A 15,846-nucleotide genomic window follows, 5' to 3' on the forward strand; every position below is an offset into this window, starting at 1 on the left:
AAACCTTTCCCCGACCCCCTCCCGCCATCCCTAAGGGGCCAGGAAATGTTTCAATCTCCATAGAAAAAGCGCAATTTAAGTGCCGGGTGGGGCGCAGTGGGCGGGACTCGGGTCGCAGAGAGAATTGAATTTCTCTCCGCTCGGAACCAGCCTTCGGCGGATAAAGCGCAAGTTTGTGCATTTGGTCCACGGAGGGATTGCAAACCGACGAAACAGAAAGTGTTCCAGTGAGATGAGGAGTTTGCCCAGATTTCCCTGCAGATGGGTGTGCGGAAACGCCTGTGATGGGAACTTTCTGCAGATCTTGTATGGATGGGAGCTAAAGAAAAAAAGGGAGGGGAGCGGGGCGGGGAGGGGGCAGTGGGAGCGTGAAATGTGCCTCTGTGTGAGTGTGTGTGGGGGGGAAAATGTGCCCAGACGCGGAGGCGTCACAGGGGGGGCGTCACAGCGGGGGCAATGGAAGGAGTGCGGAACGTCCCGCAGGCTAATTGGCTTAAGACGTTCTGCAAGCGCTTGGAAAAGTCGTTGAAGGAGTTCGCTGCACACACACAAAATAATAATCTTAAAAAAGAGTGCCGGGCATGCGCACAGAGAGGATGCCATATTGGAATGAGGCTGTAGTGGGAGTCGGCGGAGTGGAGCGGGCGCGCGAGGGAGGCGGCGGGCGGGGAGCGAGCAAACCAGAGCTAGCGGGTGAGGCCGGTGTCCCCCCCACCACGGCGGCGCCCGGGGTCTTAGTCCACGCCGCGGGGAGGACGAACTTCATCAGGTAGGACGCCGCGCGGTCGCTGTCCCCGCGCTCAGCCAGCCCAGCGAGCAGACCTCCGGCCCGCAGGTTGAGCGCGCCGGTCAGCTTCTTTTTTCCAGCTCCGAAAAAAAGGGAAGCTGGAGCCAGCCCGGGGGTGGGGGGCTGGAGGAGGGAGTGCTTAGGGAGAGGAGCAAAAGGGAAGGACAGGAGGAGAAAGCGACAGCACTGGAGCAGAGCCCCATAGTCCGCTCTGCGCTCCGGGTTGTCATTTTTGCTCCCCCTGTCCCCTTCCCTCGGTCCCTCGGCTTTGCAAAGCCCGGCCTTGGCGGGGGTCCGTCCGTAGTTGCAAAGTGTCCTCCTCCCCGGGTGCAAGCTGTCCCCTCCCGCCGCCCACCTTCCTCATTTGTGCGCTCATTTTAGCGACGCAGCCGCCCTTGCTACCCCGCGCTCTCTCGTTGGGGTCTCTTTCTTCTTCCTCTTTTTTTTTTTGGTGTGTGTGTGTTTGGGGTGGCGGGGGGGGGAGTGGGGGGAGAAGATGGTGGGGTGAGGACTGGAGACCAACCATCAGGGGGGTTAAAAATCGTGGACCCATTCGGAATCCCCCCTTTGGAAACATTTGCCTGTGCAGCTGAAATGAAATTGTCAGTAGTAGTTTCGGAGCGTGCTCCCGCATGGATGATCTTTTTGTTCTTTTTTTTCTTTTCTTTATTATTATTATTATTTTTTCTTTTACGTTAAAGTAATATCCTGTCACTTGGGGCTTTCCTGTTGTCTACTCTCATATGACCTTTCAAAATTACTAATCTGATCAGGCTTTGGAGTTTATTTTTTTAATGTGTGTGTGTGTGTTTGTGTGTGTGTGTTGGTAAAATCCGCCAAAAAAACAACTGTAGGAACTGCTAGATATATTTACTGATTTTTGACCCGAGGCGGCGGGAGGGGATTAACCGGAGAAAGGGGGAGCCTTAGGTGAGGGAAGTGGTTGATTTGCGGTGGCCAGACGCAAGTCCAGAGCCCGATCCGTACTCGTGTTTTCTTGGAAGCAACGGCGGGGAAGGAGTATTTAGAAGCCGTGCCAGTTTCAATATGGCGGGCTAAGGTAGCTTTTAAAAACTGAAAATAAAGGTTTTGAGGTGGGAAAAAACCCAACCGGAGGTGCCATCTCTTAGTTTCAACTCTCTTTGACTACTCCAGTAGCTGCTTTAGCGAATTAAATGGGAAAAAACAGAGGGAATGAGCTGCCCTAGTTTTTTCCGTGGTTAGAGTCTGCGTGTGTCCAGTCCATTGCTAAAGGGGAGAGGGGTCCCGCTGGCCCGGACCGGGGCATCCGAGCACAACTGCTCTGTGTGCCTTTGGATCAGTGTGCATACCTGTGTGTGCAGTTGGCGGGGAGGGTGCCAAAGACATCCGCCCCGAATTCGTGTGTGCGTCTTGGAACCAGACCCTACCATGATTTGACATGACAAACTGCTGACACGTGGTGCAAAATACATGAGGGCAGAGGGAATGATTTATTTCGGCTTTCTAGGAGACCAGTTCTCTTTCTCTGTATGCTGGATCCTGTGTGCGTAAAGCCCGGTAGGTGGAGCGGGGAGGTGCTTATTAAAAGGACTCACTCACTGTCCAGGCTTTCGGGTGAAGTCGGACTGCAGACGCCCGTGGGGTTCTGTGTGCAGGGGGCGCGCTGCAGTTAGCGGTGGGCACCCGGTGCAGTTCGCGCCGCGGTGGGGTGAGAGGTGGGGGGGGGCCGGCGTCCGGGGCTTGGTGGGTAGGGTGGGGGAGTGAAAGTGCAGCGGCGGAAGGGCGGGGGCGCGCGGACCTCCGCTGCAGAGCGTGCAGGGGGGAGGGGAGGAGTTGCTTTTGGAGTTGCGCTCTAGGGGCGGTGGGGGATGGGGAGAGCGTTAGCGGAAGAAAGTGTCCCTTGCTCTGATCGGGCTCCGAGAGGGCTGGATCCGCTAGGGGCCTTCTCGGCGAGCCAGCAGGGGTGTCGCCTTGGGCTTTGAGAGGGCGGCGAGGTGCCCGGGAAAAGCCGGCCTCCGGGCCCGGAGAGGGTCAGGGAGCGGAGTTTGAGGGCAAAGTCGGAGCTTGTGAGTGGAGCCCGAGGGAAAGCAAGCAAACCGAGCGCCCTTAGCTGGGAACTGGGGTCCCCGACAGGGGTCGCTAGTGGCCAGGATGCAGCCGCGGAGCGGAGGTCGCGCAGCGGTGCCAGCAGGGTGGACCTGGGGGACTGGGGCCACACGGCGGCCGCGCGCCGTCCCCAGGGCCAGGCGAGGGCCGGTCCGGGGTACCTTCTCTGTGCCCGTGGCCTGATGGCGCGTCTTCCTAGTGCGCCAAGATGATTTTAAATCATGGGGTTAAGAAGATAGCGCTGGCCAGGTCTGTAGTTACCGCAGTAACGTGGTCTCTGGGCATTTTCAGAGGCCTGGAGGGAGGATCGATGGTATCGGTTTGTCTTCCCACTTAGACGGACGCCGCGCTGTCGGACAGGCCAGTCCCTCGCGGCGGCCCGTGGGTGGGGCCTCGGGGGAAGCATCACCAAGATGCGAGACCCCGCAGCAGATTTTCCCTCCGACCTGGGTGGCGGGGCTGAGCGATCTGCGACCCTCAGGCCCAGACGCGTTTCGCACCCCCAACCGCCGGGCCGAGCGCGCGGCGCGTTCCCGGCGCTCCGGTCCCGCGCGTCCCCCCGGGGAGAGCTCTCCCGTGGGCTTCGCCCAAGTGGAAACCAGCCTAAGATGGCTCTGTGCTTGTAAACTGCAGTTTCAGCCGGGAACCCCTCCCTTCGTCCTCCTGACGTCGCGGCTGACAAGCGCACAATTCACTCCAACGCCCCGAAACCTGCGATTTTGCACCGAGCTGTGCGGTGGAAGCGAACATACAACCGACTGCGAAGAACATTCCACAGGATTCTCGCAGGGCCCAAGTTTTCCTTCTCTTGGGTAGGAGCGGGAGGAGGGAGGAACCGAGACGAGGCAGGAGCACGGCCGACCCCCGCCCTGAAACCGGGGCTGGGGACTTTCACGCGTAAAAAACGCAGGGAGGTGCCCCGGGGACGCGGAGGGTGGCCTTGCGGAGCGATGGCCACTCTCAGGGGCGCTCGTCCTTGACCACATTGGTGGTGTCGGGAGTCCGGACACGACGCCGGGAAGCCTGGGAGGCCGTTTCCAAACTTCTGTAGACCTGCTTGCAGTTTCGCTTTCGGAATTTTCGGGATCTTTGGGTTTATAGAGTTGGGTGGGATTCCGGGAAGGGCAGGGCGCCAGGGGCTGGCCGCACGGCTACTCGTTCCTTTCAGTGCAGAAGTGAGACTGCTCACCCACTCGGGCGTCCCCTGTGGTGCCTCCCTGGACCCTGAGCGCCGGCGCCTTTGAGGGTCTGGGGCTCCAGGCCCCGCGCTCCGCCCCGACTCCGGAGAGCTTGGTCCCCGCGCCGCGTTTTGTCGGCTCCAGCGGCGCAGCCGCGGCGGATCCGAGCCCACTGGTGGGAAACTGCCTCCGACGCAGGCAGACCCTGCCTGAATCCAGATCCATCGCCGCCGCCCTCTACCTTCCCTCACCCTTCCACCCTTGCACCGTAGCGGAGGGACCCGGGGGACCGATTGGCGTGTCTGTACCAAGCAAATGGACCCAGGTTTCACCAGGTCGGAGAAAAACCGAAAACAGGCTCAGATTCGGCCCCGTTTCCTGGGAGTCTTTGGGGGTGGGGAGCGAGGTGGAGCGGGTAGGTGTGGGGGAGGGGAGAGGCCTTGGTGGTCAGAAGGAATTGCTGGCTAGGCTGTCCTTTGAGATAGGAGATCTGCTACTTTCTCCGTTCGAAGCATTAAATTTGCACACACTCTGCTTCCTCCTTTCCATAAATAAGTACTGTCTCAGATTTTTATCTTAGTTCATGGCTGGGACCCTGCCGCTGCCTGGAAGGTGGCCGGGGTGGGCGGGGGACCATACACCCATGCGCACCAGAAATCCTCCAGTCCCCTACCCAAGCTGTGCGCAGAACCCATTCCAGGGCCAGTGGAAACCACTGCCCAGTGGCAGGGCGATTCAGCACCCCTTACCCCAGAGAAGAGTTCCATCAGCCAATCTGTCTTGATGTGTGTTGTTCTAGAAGTGCCAGCTGAGACCTGCAGGGGTGACAAAGGAGTATTTCCCATTTCCCATTAGGTTACCCACATCTTGAACCTCAAAGAAGCCATCTGCTGGGACATGAATTTCACTAATGATGGGAATAATTGATCAGAGAGGGCTTTTCCTCTTCATGTTTTCTTGCAGAAATTGTGGACTAATTTTTTGGGAAAACTTGCTAGTTTCCCAAAACCAGCTTTATGATAACTAGCTTTATGATTCTTGACTTAAAAAAAAAAAAAAAGCCGGAAGCAGAAGAGGGTCCTGAAGAAAGGGGAAAGCCATGGTGATTTCCCTTTTCTCTTTATAATAAGACTTTCCTTTGCTGTCCTGGGAGTGCTGATGGGTCATCAGATCCCATTTTGCCCACTCTAGTTGAGGTGGCATTTTCCACCTTTCTCTCTGTGCCGTTGTCCCCAAAGGACTTGCCAAATCTGAGCAAAAATGCTGGGTGATGGAAACATTGCTCTGAGCAGTAAGTGAATGAGACTTCCCTTGAATTGATAGAGGGTGCTTTTGGGATCAGAGAAGCACATGTAGTGAAAACGCAGAAGATTTCAAAGTAAAAGAGTTCTTTTTTTTTTTTAAGTAATTGAACAAAAATAGTCTACTGTGGAATTTGAATTACCTCCAGTTCTAGTATCAGATACCATTTCTCTCTTAGTATTTCACTATTTTTGGAACTTTTGGAGTTCCCGTAACAGTGTAGAGGCCATAAAGAAGAACTTGTAAAAGGTTCTTGTCCCAAAAAGAAACTAGGATCCATAGTTCAAGACACATTCAGTGTTTTTCTTTCTGACTGTTCTTACGTCGACATTGCCCTAGTAGCAACTTACTATTCCCATTCTACAAGTAAGAAAAACTGGTTAGGGAAATGATACTTGTCATGACAAACCATCTGTGCATTTGTAGTGGTGACCTGTGATCTGACAGCTCTGTTTTGTAAGGAAGATTCCTGACAGAGGAGGAGAGGACAGAATCGGGAGGAGGCCTGGCTTCTAGTTTCAGCGATGCTTCCGTCTGGCTGTATGACCTTGGACCAGTTACTGGATGTCATCTTTCTGGGCCTCAACTTCCTTATCTACAAAATAGGTGCTTTGGACTGGAATCTTACTCAGAGATCCCCATGGTTCTATTTGGGAAATAAAAAGATCTGTGGTTCAACACATCTATGCAGACCTGCCCAAGTGATTCATCTTTCAGACTCTTGTCCGGAAGGTAGAGTGGAAACATTACTGGCCATCATTACAGAGGATGTCTTTGAACGCAGGTCACTGTGCAGAAGTAACGTGGTTATTGTTAAGGGATGCAAGCTCCACATGGGCTCATGGTTTCACTTGTGCTCTGGAAAAGGAGAGGTGTAGAGAAAATTGAGGCACACCACTCTAGCCTTCACATATAATCCCAATAATGGCAGGGCCTGGGCCAGGTCATAAAGAATACAGGCCATAAAGAAAAACCTGATTTGAGTTTGCTCTAATAATTCCTAGGACTAGAAGGGGCCATTCCAAATAGCCCTCTCTACCCCGCCTGCCCAGACAGGGTGAGTGCTTGGACCTTATTCGATTATATTCATAGTGCGGGTGGACGGCTGCAGCCTCCAGGTAACCCAGCCAGTGAAAGAATCAGATCTGACCCTCCATTTTCCATTCCTGCCCTTCAGGCTGGGCCACTGGGCAAGTACTTCCTCTCTTTGTAAGACTGATAATGTCCTGGGACGTTCTTAGGAAACTTGATCTTGTTGGCTAAACCAAGTGTTAGCTGTTTGGAGGTCTGTGTAAATAAACAAGATGTTTATAGACAGGACAGTGTATTGTAAATAAGGGAAGATACTCAATTTAGAGCTTGCGGTCTAAGAGGGAATGTTATATGATTCATATAAAGTTATCAAATAAAATTCTTAAAGGATTGGCTTTGCATGATCAGTACAGCAGTGTTCTGATTAAAAGATGCCACCATCATACTCCCCATCTGGTGAGCCCGTAGAGAATTTTAAAACGTGCTAATTCTTCGCTATACATTGACAGTTAGGGTCCTTCATGTTACCGGTAAGATGATACTAAAGGTTTTGCTCTCTTGTCATGTAGGTTTCTATTCTTGTGATAAGATAGATGTCTTTGACACTGATTTAAAGAAAGAATCCATTGTGCTTTTGGTTTCATTCTTTTTGATTTTCTTAAAAACAAAAGTGACACATTTTGGTAGATGCCTTGCATTTGGTGAATTCTGAAGTGTCGGGCAAGGAGCGTCAGCAGTTGTGACTACAAAGGAGGGGTTTGGAGCTGGTGGGACAGGGGAAGGTGGGACAGATTTGTATCCTGTGGTATTTTTCCCCCTGCAGTTGTATTGGCTGAGAAAAGATACCTTATAAGGTTATTTAAGCATCCTTTCTCCTAAATTTGGCAAGTTGTTGTTTTTTTCCGTTTCATTCAAAACTGAATTATGAACTCAATCACTTTCAGGTACAGTACGAGCATCTGAAATTCCAAGTGCAAGTTCCTACAAAGTCTCATGTAAAAGATAATTCAAACAGATGCTCACTGAAAAACCACACATTTGGATTTGAAAGGGTTGTGAGATTACTCTGATTTGGAATTATCTGTTTACTCCAAATAATATTAAAAAAAAATAGTAACTACTTATTGAAGCATCTACTATTTGCCAGGCACTCTTCGAATTGTTTATATTTGTATATCCTCTATTTTACGAGTGTTGTCACCTCCATTTTGCACATGGGGAGATGGAAAGGGAGCTTGAGTCACTTGCTAGCAAGTTTGAGCAAGAGAGAGCTTGAGGATTTGAATCCTAGTCTTTTTTTTAAACTTTGGGTTTTTATTTATTTATTTATTTTATGGCTGTGTTGGGTCTTCATTTCTGTGTTGAGTCTTTGTTTCTTGATGCTTTCTCTAGTTGCGGCAAGTGGGGGCCACTCTTCATCGCGGTGCGCGGACCTCTCATTATTGCGGCCTCTCTTGGTGCGGAGCACAGGCTCCAGACGCGCAGGCTCAGTAATTGTGGCTCACGGGCCTAGTTGCTCCGCGGCATGTGGAATCTTCCCAGACCAGGGCTCGAACCCGTGTCCCCTGCATTGGCAGGCAGATTCTCAACCACTGCGCCACCAGGGAAGCTCTGAATCCTAGTCTTAGACTGTCTTGAAACTGTGTATATTGATTACCTGCTATGTGTGAGACACAGCCTAGCAATTTAAGTGCATTAGCTTATTTAATCATTATAGGTGAGTGCTGGTATCTTTCTCGGTAATTTATCGAGTCTTTGGGGAGGTTATACAGGGCCACACAAATAGGTTTGTTCTTTTAAAATATTTTATTGAAACAGAGTAAGACTAGAGCATTTTCCTTTTGCATTCAGTTCAGACGGTCATGGGAGAACAGAGCTTAAGTCACTGTTTTTAAATTTTGAAGTGAAATTACGCGGTGTTCCTGGGTTGGGAAAGAATGTTGTTCACAGTCACGTGATTTGACCATTAAAGCTTTGGAAAGTGTTGAATTTCTGAAATTTCATCTTGATTTAAAAAATAATTGGGAATTCCCTGGTGGTCCAGTGGTTAGGACTCGGTGCTTTCCCTGCCGTGGCCTGGGTTCAATTTCTGGTCAGGGAACTAAGATCCCACAAGCCATGTGGCGCGGCCAAAAAAAAAAAAAAAAAGCTTTAATATAAGTCTGTTTTCTTTCCCTCTCCCTCTCTGAAAGACACTACCCACTAATGAGGGTGAGAATAAGTTTAAAAATTCTCAAGTCGCGGAAGGTGAAAGACACTACCCACTAATGAGGGTGAGAATAAGTTTAAAAGTTCTCAAGTCGCGGAAGTAGTGGAGAGTGGAAATCAGGCAGACAGCATGGAAAGCTGGGGAAGGAAGTACAAATTTTCCCTTCTAAGTAGCGTTGGCCGCTCGTGAGCACAGTCTCCTAGATTCTACTGAAGTTCTTGATGTTTTATTGGATTATTATCTCCTGTGGTATGAAACTGAAGATAAAACCCCAAAGCTGTTCTCCCTGGGACGTCTGGGTCAACTCTGCTTCTCTTTGCTCCTGGGTCATCCTTGCAGGCTCCTCCAGGGGTGAGTTGACCTCACGCTTGAAGCTGACAGCTCAAAGCCAGCTCCACTTACCCTATTTGAGTGCAAGTTGATTTCACTTCCTTAAAAGTCAAGTTCTGCCAACTCAAAGTAGCTGGATTTTCATAGAAAGTGGCTTTGGCATTATTTTAGAAAGTGCACTAAAGATGGTGTGAATACACTATGGCCTGCTGGTTAGAGTGAACCAGTCTTGGGAACTTAGAAACCCCAGTTCTGGTTCAGAGCTTTTCATGTGACCTTGGTCCAGTGGGTAAGACTCTGTGCTTCCACTGCAGGGGCCGCGGGTGCGATCCCTGGTCTGGGAACTAAAAGATCCTGCATGTCTCTCGGCCAATAACAACAACAAAAAAGAGTGGAGTGGTAGAAAAATCTAGGGGGATGGAGGAAAAAGCACAGTGCCAAAATTTAGGTTGGATTCCTCCGGTGTTGGCATACATTTCTGTAGGGAAGACACTGCCTTTCTAAGGGCAGAGAAGTGGACAAGGGCAGCCTTAGAATGAAGGTATGTGGGGGGGGGGGGGTGGGAGGGGAGGTGAGGGTTTATCTGGAGAGAGTTAACCTGTGTCTTTGTGAACCGGAGGACAGAGGTCTTGAAGATGATGTTAAGAAATCCAGAGTGCAGATGTTTACTGTTCCAGGCATCCCACTTGTTTTCTTAATGAACATCATGGTTGATATTAACTCACTAGGTTAAAGTTCATCTGCTTCTAATCATAGTTATTCTTTCATAATGCCTTATCTTTTATTTGTACACATACAAACCACAGATGTAAAATCACTACCCCAACCTCTAGCTGTTTGTTGCAGGCTAATGGTTGGACCCTGTTTTGCTCATTTTGCCCAGATCGATTTGCTAAGATTTCCACTGGCCTGTCAGCCTGATTTTGGTCCTTTTTGAATGCTGCAGGCCTCATCCTGCATATTTTGTCTTTGTCCATCTTATTCTCAGTTCTCAGCCTTAATTTTCCACGTGGCCTAATTAAGAACAGCCTTTTTAAAGCCCCAGAAGATAAAAAGATGTGTGTTGGAGAGACTTACCTCCTGGGTGTTTGGATTTTTGTTTTTTGTGTTTTGGGGGCTGATTTTTCAGATATTTATCCGGTGGCAGGTGACAGGCTCTCCTAGCTGAGTCTGTCAGCCAGGCCCAGAGTCTTCCGAGAAACATTAACCTCAGTGTGCTAACGAAACAGAAAAGAAGGTTATGCAGAACATAGCTGGTGATGCTTCATACTGAAGCTGACAATTTCCAAGATCCTTCAGGGCCACACGCCTAATGGATCGAACCCCTGCCAGATGTGCTCCCCTGATTTCAGGGAAGGAGGTGTGAACGGCTGGATGCCATCATTTATTTATTTACTTTTTATTGGGGTATAGTTGTTTTACAATGTTGTGTTCATTTTTACTGTACAGCAAAGTGGAGTTCCCTGTACTATATAGCATGTTCTTATTAGTTACCTATTTTATACATATTCGGGTATATATGTCAATCCCAATCTCCCAGTTCATCCCACCCCCCGGGTGCCGTCATTTTAATAAAGGCTGATGGTTATGGAGCAGCTCGTTTTTCTCTGCTCCCCTCTCCCTTGGTCTCCAGCAGTCCACAGCACTGTTACTAAAAACAGCCAACTCTGGAATCAAACCTACCAGCCCTGGTTTTCTGTGTTTTTTGATGTTCTGCTTGGAGGCTGGAGAGTGGCTCTTAGTGGGGTAACAGAATGTTTGGAGCCTTGAGTTTTGGTCCTTGTCATTTATTGTCTTTAAAACTTTAACTTAAATATGCTTTATTCTTCCCAGCCAGCTGCAAAATGCAGACCGCCCTCTTCCCCTTTTCATCCCCGCACTGTGAACTAGAGCGGCTTTGGGCAGTGTAGCAGATTGTACACTTTGAGTAGCCAGCTGGGCATTGGGGACCCGACCCCCCTCTTTTACGAAAGCTTTTGGGATCCAGCTTAGACCATGGTGACTATTTCCTTTTTTGAGTCTTTATTCCGTTGGAGCGGATGCTATATTGTTCTCTCCTACTACATACACTTTTAACCAGGAAGGTCTGGGAAAACCCAGATTTCCTGAAATGTTTGAGTGGGAGGGGAGACTTTAGGAGGCTTCTGGAACAGTCCCTGTGTTTTGCAGATGAGAACAGTGTTGCTTGTTGTTAAAATTAAAAAGGCCAAGAGTACATTCTGCTAAGTGATGGTCACATTATGGGGTAAAACCAGATCTTCTGCAGTCTTCTGTAACAATGTAAAACTTGTTACATTCCTCAAGTTCTTTATAACCAAAGTAAATTAGGGTGTTTTTATTGACTTTGCATAATGATTTGCAGTTGGAAGGGCTCCACTTATTACTATCTTATTATTTACTATCTTATTAGTCTAGTACATTTCCTTTCTGCATTTAAATGATATCACTGGTACCATGTGATTGGTGCCCAGTTTTATGGATATGTATCTATGGCTTAAAGTCAGCACCTGTAATGCTCTTCAGTTCTTTTATGAATCTTCAGCTCCGTTGCAGAACGCTGCAGGCCGCAGTGACTCTCTGGCTGCATCCTTCAGAGGTGGGCTTGCAGAGTCCTGATCGGTACTTTTCATCGTCGGTGTCTTAGTTGATGGCAGGATGACTGCGTGGTATCCCCAAAGCATCACTGCTCTGCTTCTGTCTTGCTCGAAGTCATCCGATTCATAAAAATCCCCTCAGAAGATAAGGTACTGATGATTAGATGTTATCTATGCATGTCTAGCTTACAGAAGGGTCCTTTGTAAGATTTCTTTACTTCTTGAGTTCTCATGACTGTACATAAAACACATGGGCTAGCTTCCTTAAAATGACTCATATGCACACGTGTGTAATGTGAGAGGCAATTCTCCTGTAGAATATGAGGTTACTTAGCTTTGTTAACAGCCTTGGATTGATGTTCTAATTCATTCCTCTTAATATTTGTAGGTGATGGGGAAATTCTATGTTTGGAGTTTGTGCAAGATGTTAGCACTAAATGTCTGTGTTAATTCTGAAACGTCATGCTTCTTTGATAAGGTCCTACAACCAGGCTCTTCTGTGTCAAGTATTTCATGTCCATCGTAAGCTAACCTAAGGTTGGTGTTTACCTTTGTGGCTTGGAAGTAAATTTCTGGTGTAAGAAGCCCTGTATCTCTACCTTGATGCAAAGACTGATCGTATAGTAGATGCCGTCTTGACAGTAAATACGTAGTGAATCATACATAAATAATTCATAGGTAAATAGTTAATAAATAAATAAATGAACTTCCAGGATGGGGCACAGCTAGTCTGCAGTTTGATTAGGTGTTCTCTTCTCTTGAGCGAGTAACTTGGAAGGCTCATTTTCTCATTTTTCGCATGCCCGCTTTTGAACGACCGATTTTGCTCAGTCTGGAGTGATACACTTGCCGTTTGGTTATGAGGTTAAGAGGTGACAGTTAAAACCATGAATCAGAAGACACATTTGCTATTGTGGGAATCGTAGGCCACCGCCAGCCCTGGTGTTTATCCCTCAACCTCCTCTTATCTCCTACATATCTTATTTCCTAGGACGGAGGTATGAATCAGGATGTGAAAAATTAGCATTTCTTATGCTGGGGCAGCAGTTTGTGTCAGATTTCAATCTATTTAGAGTGAAAACCCGATGAAAACCAATTGCAAAATGGCCAGGAGATTGTGGTCCTAATCAAGGTAAATCAAGCTCTGAGCATATGGTGGATGGCAAAATTCCATGAACCTTCTGCCCCAGAGAATCAGTTCGTCTCCCTTGATGATGGAATCAGGAAGGCCTGTCTCTTCTGAGAGAGGGTGTGTTGGCTGGTGAGAGTGGGGAGAGCTGGGCTTCATCATGCATTATTAACAGAGTGATCTGGGTGACAGGGTGCGTGTAAATAGAAGGAAGCCTTCCTTGATAAGTGCCTGGGCGCTTAACCCCTCTTTGCATCTTCAAAGCCATTTACAAATATGGTACTTGCAGATACTCTTGTGATCCCAGGCTGTTATTTGCATGTTGCTTCTTAGGGAAATGGAAGCAGTGATTTTCAGAGATCAGGTTTTGGTCACAACTTGGGTTGTGCATCCTTCAGAATCCTCTGAGATTTTCCATTTTGATGGAAATGTTTGGAAAGGTCTTAGCTCAGATTAGGTGTCCTGTGCTCATTTTGAAATTTCTGGAGTGTGAAATGAGGCAGTTTTCTCTGTGATTTAGACATGCTAGATTTCCAAGGGCAGCTAGAGTATGTCTGGAATTCCATAAGCTTTTAGTTTAGGCCTTCACTTTTAATTTTCAGTTTGGAGAAGAGTTTCTCGTCAGAGTCACATAAAAAACAAAACAACTGCAAACATTTTTTCCCATTTCTGAGTAGCAAGCTTGAAATTGTAAGCATGTTCATCGGTAGGAAAATTGCCCGTTCCTTGAACTAGTTTAAGTCCCTTTGAAAGGACTGGATAATTGGGTAACTTGAAAAGAAATGCAACATTTCTTTTATTGCTATTTATAATAACACTCACTGGAGTGAGTCCTTCTGAGTAGTACGCCTTTGGACCTTGCCTTTTGATGAATGGAGAGAAGAATGATTTCTAATGCTAAGGTATCTTCATTAATCCAATGTAAAGTTTCACTTTTTCACCTGAACTTTGAGAATTTTGGTTTCAAAGTTTAGTTGCACAATGATAGTTTAACATTTATCACGTCTAATAAAAGAAATCAAGGAGAAAAATGGGGTACTAGCACTAGCTTAGGGAAAGGAAAGAATTTATTGACACACGTCTGGAGATCTGAAATTGGGGCTGCACAGCTTTTTATTGTTGTGGATTTAGGAGGGAGATCTTGTTTCTTGGAGTCTACACTGCAGGGAAGAAAATGACTGTGTTTCTGGGATGTTCCCTTCTAAACCAGTGTCAGTAGGCGGGAGACCCCCCCCCCCCCCCCAGCCCTCGTGTTGGCATATGGGAGAATCCTCTTCTGTGTACTTTGACCAACCTAAGAGCAAAGACTTAAAGACGCATTGGGGTTTCCTTTGGGAAGGACCCAGCTGGGTCTCTGTGCAGTGGTTCCCAAGGTGTACAGTCTTCACTCCTGCGCCCTGAGATACCAGTCAGCCTTTTCATTCCCCACTCATAAACATGAGAAACCACAAAGTATTACCAGACTTCTGAGGAAGGCAGCTAATATAAAACAGTAGAGACCAAAACTAACCAAGGGAGAAAAATACCTGCTCTTACAAAGGAGAGAAGAAACATCTTACAAAAAAAAAAAATCATGAATGGCCTTAGGGATATAATAGAAGATTTTGCATCTGTGGAACAAGGTAGGATGGAAAAAGGGAATATTCAAAGAATTAAAAAGAGCCTCTTGAAATTAGATTGTAAAACTCCATAGAAGAGCTAGGAGAGGAATTCAAGGAAATACCCTAGATGGTAGATTAAAGAGTAAAGGGGCATAAAAGGGAAAATGAGGGAGATTAACGAGATTCAACATTGGAATGAATATTAGAATGAAAGAACAGAGAAAACGGAGGGGAGGAAATTGGCAGTAATTCCAGGAAATATCCTGGAACTGAAGAATAGTTTCCAATCTTGAAGGAAGTCATTCAGAGGCCCCAAGCCACAAGTAGATTACCGTTTGATACCTCATTGTGAAATTTCAGAACATCAGAGGACCTGGTAATTAGGATGGGACCAGACTTCTCAACAGTGGAAGCTGGAAGACAATGTGGGGAACCCTCAAAATTCTAAGAGAGGATGTTTTTCCAGTTTAGGATTTTTTAATTGACATATAGGTGATTACAATGTTGTGTTAGTTTCAGGTGTACAGCAAAGCGATTCGTATATATATATTTATATATATTTTAAGATTCTTTTCCATTATAGATTATCAAAGGATATTGAATACAGTTCCCTGTGCTATACAGTAGGTCCTTGTGGTTTATCTGTTTTGTATATAGTAGTGTGTATCTGTTAATCCCAAACTCCTAATTTATCTCTCCCCCTGCTTCCCCTTTGATAACCGTAAGTTTTTTTTCTATGTCTGTGAGTCTGTTTCTGTTTTGTAAATAAGTTCATTTGCATCATTTTTTAAAATTCCACATATAAGTGATAGCATATGATATTTTCCTTTCTGACTTACTTCATATAGTATGATAGTCACTGGGTCCATTCATGTTGCTGCAAATGGCATAATTTCATTCTCTTCTTTGTGGCTGAGTAGTATTCCATTGTGTATATGTACCACATCTCCATTATCCGTTCATCTGTCGATGGACATTTAGGCTGCTTCCATGTCTTGGCTATTGTAAATAGTGCTGCCATGAACACTGGGGTGCATGTATCTTTTCCAAATTAGAGTTTTCCAGATATATGCTTGAGGAGTGGGATTGCTGGATCATATGGTAAAGAATATTTTTTACCCACCTAAACTATGGGTTAAAACGTGAGAACAGGTTAAAGACATTTTTATGCAAGGCTGCACATGTTTCTACCTAAATCCTTTCTTAGGAACCTTTTGAAGAATGTGCTCCATCAAAAGGCGGGAGAAAACCAAGTGAGGAAGACCTGGGACACAGAATAAGAGGAGAATCTCATAAAAGAAGTGAAGCAAGATCTCAGGGTAACACCTGCTACCAGGCATAGAAGGCAGTTAGTCTAGATTAGAGCAGAACAGAAAGCCTTGGTAGAAATTACTTCAAGATGAAATTAAGAACATACCTATATATCTCAGTTTATCGAGAGATTTAGACAGTTAATGGAAAAATTGGCTTTGAAAGGGTGAAAAGTACGTAGAAAGCTAAGGTCATGGAAAAAACAAGGCCATCATTAACTCCAGGGAAGACTTGTGTGAGAAAGGAAAAGTAATCATAGTACACCACATGGGTCTGCTGTAATGT

General features: G+C 47.0%; 1 protein-coding gene across 5 annotated transcripts in view; it reads left to right on the forward strand.

Moving 5' to 3' along the window:
* Positions 1–222: 222 nt before the first annotated feature.
* SFMBT2 (Scm like with four mbt domains 2) overlaps positions 223–15,846 on the forward strand; it is a 224,681-nt gene continuing 209,057 nt past the window's right edge. For 2 of the 5 annotated variants that reach the window (XM_007167433.2, XM_057544331.1), the window contains exon 1: positions 649–769. The gene's annotated coding sequence lies outside the window, so the exon portion shown is untranslated. Of the gene's footprint in view, positions 307–648; positions 770–3,095; positions 3,125–3,586; positions 3,688–15,846 lie in introns of those variants that run through there. The other 3 variants (XM_057544328.1, XM_057544330.1, XM_057544329.1) reach the window with 3 other exon arrangements.

Source organism: Balaenoptera acutorostrata, chromosome 3, assembly GCF_949987535.1.
Source record: "Balaenoptera acutorostrata chromosome 3, mBalAcu1.1, whole genome shotgun sequence".
Lineage (NCBI taxonomy): Eukaryota > Metazoa > Chordata > Mammalia > Artiodactyla > Balaenopteridae > Balaenoptera > Balaenoptera acutorostrata.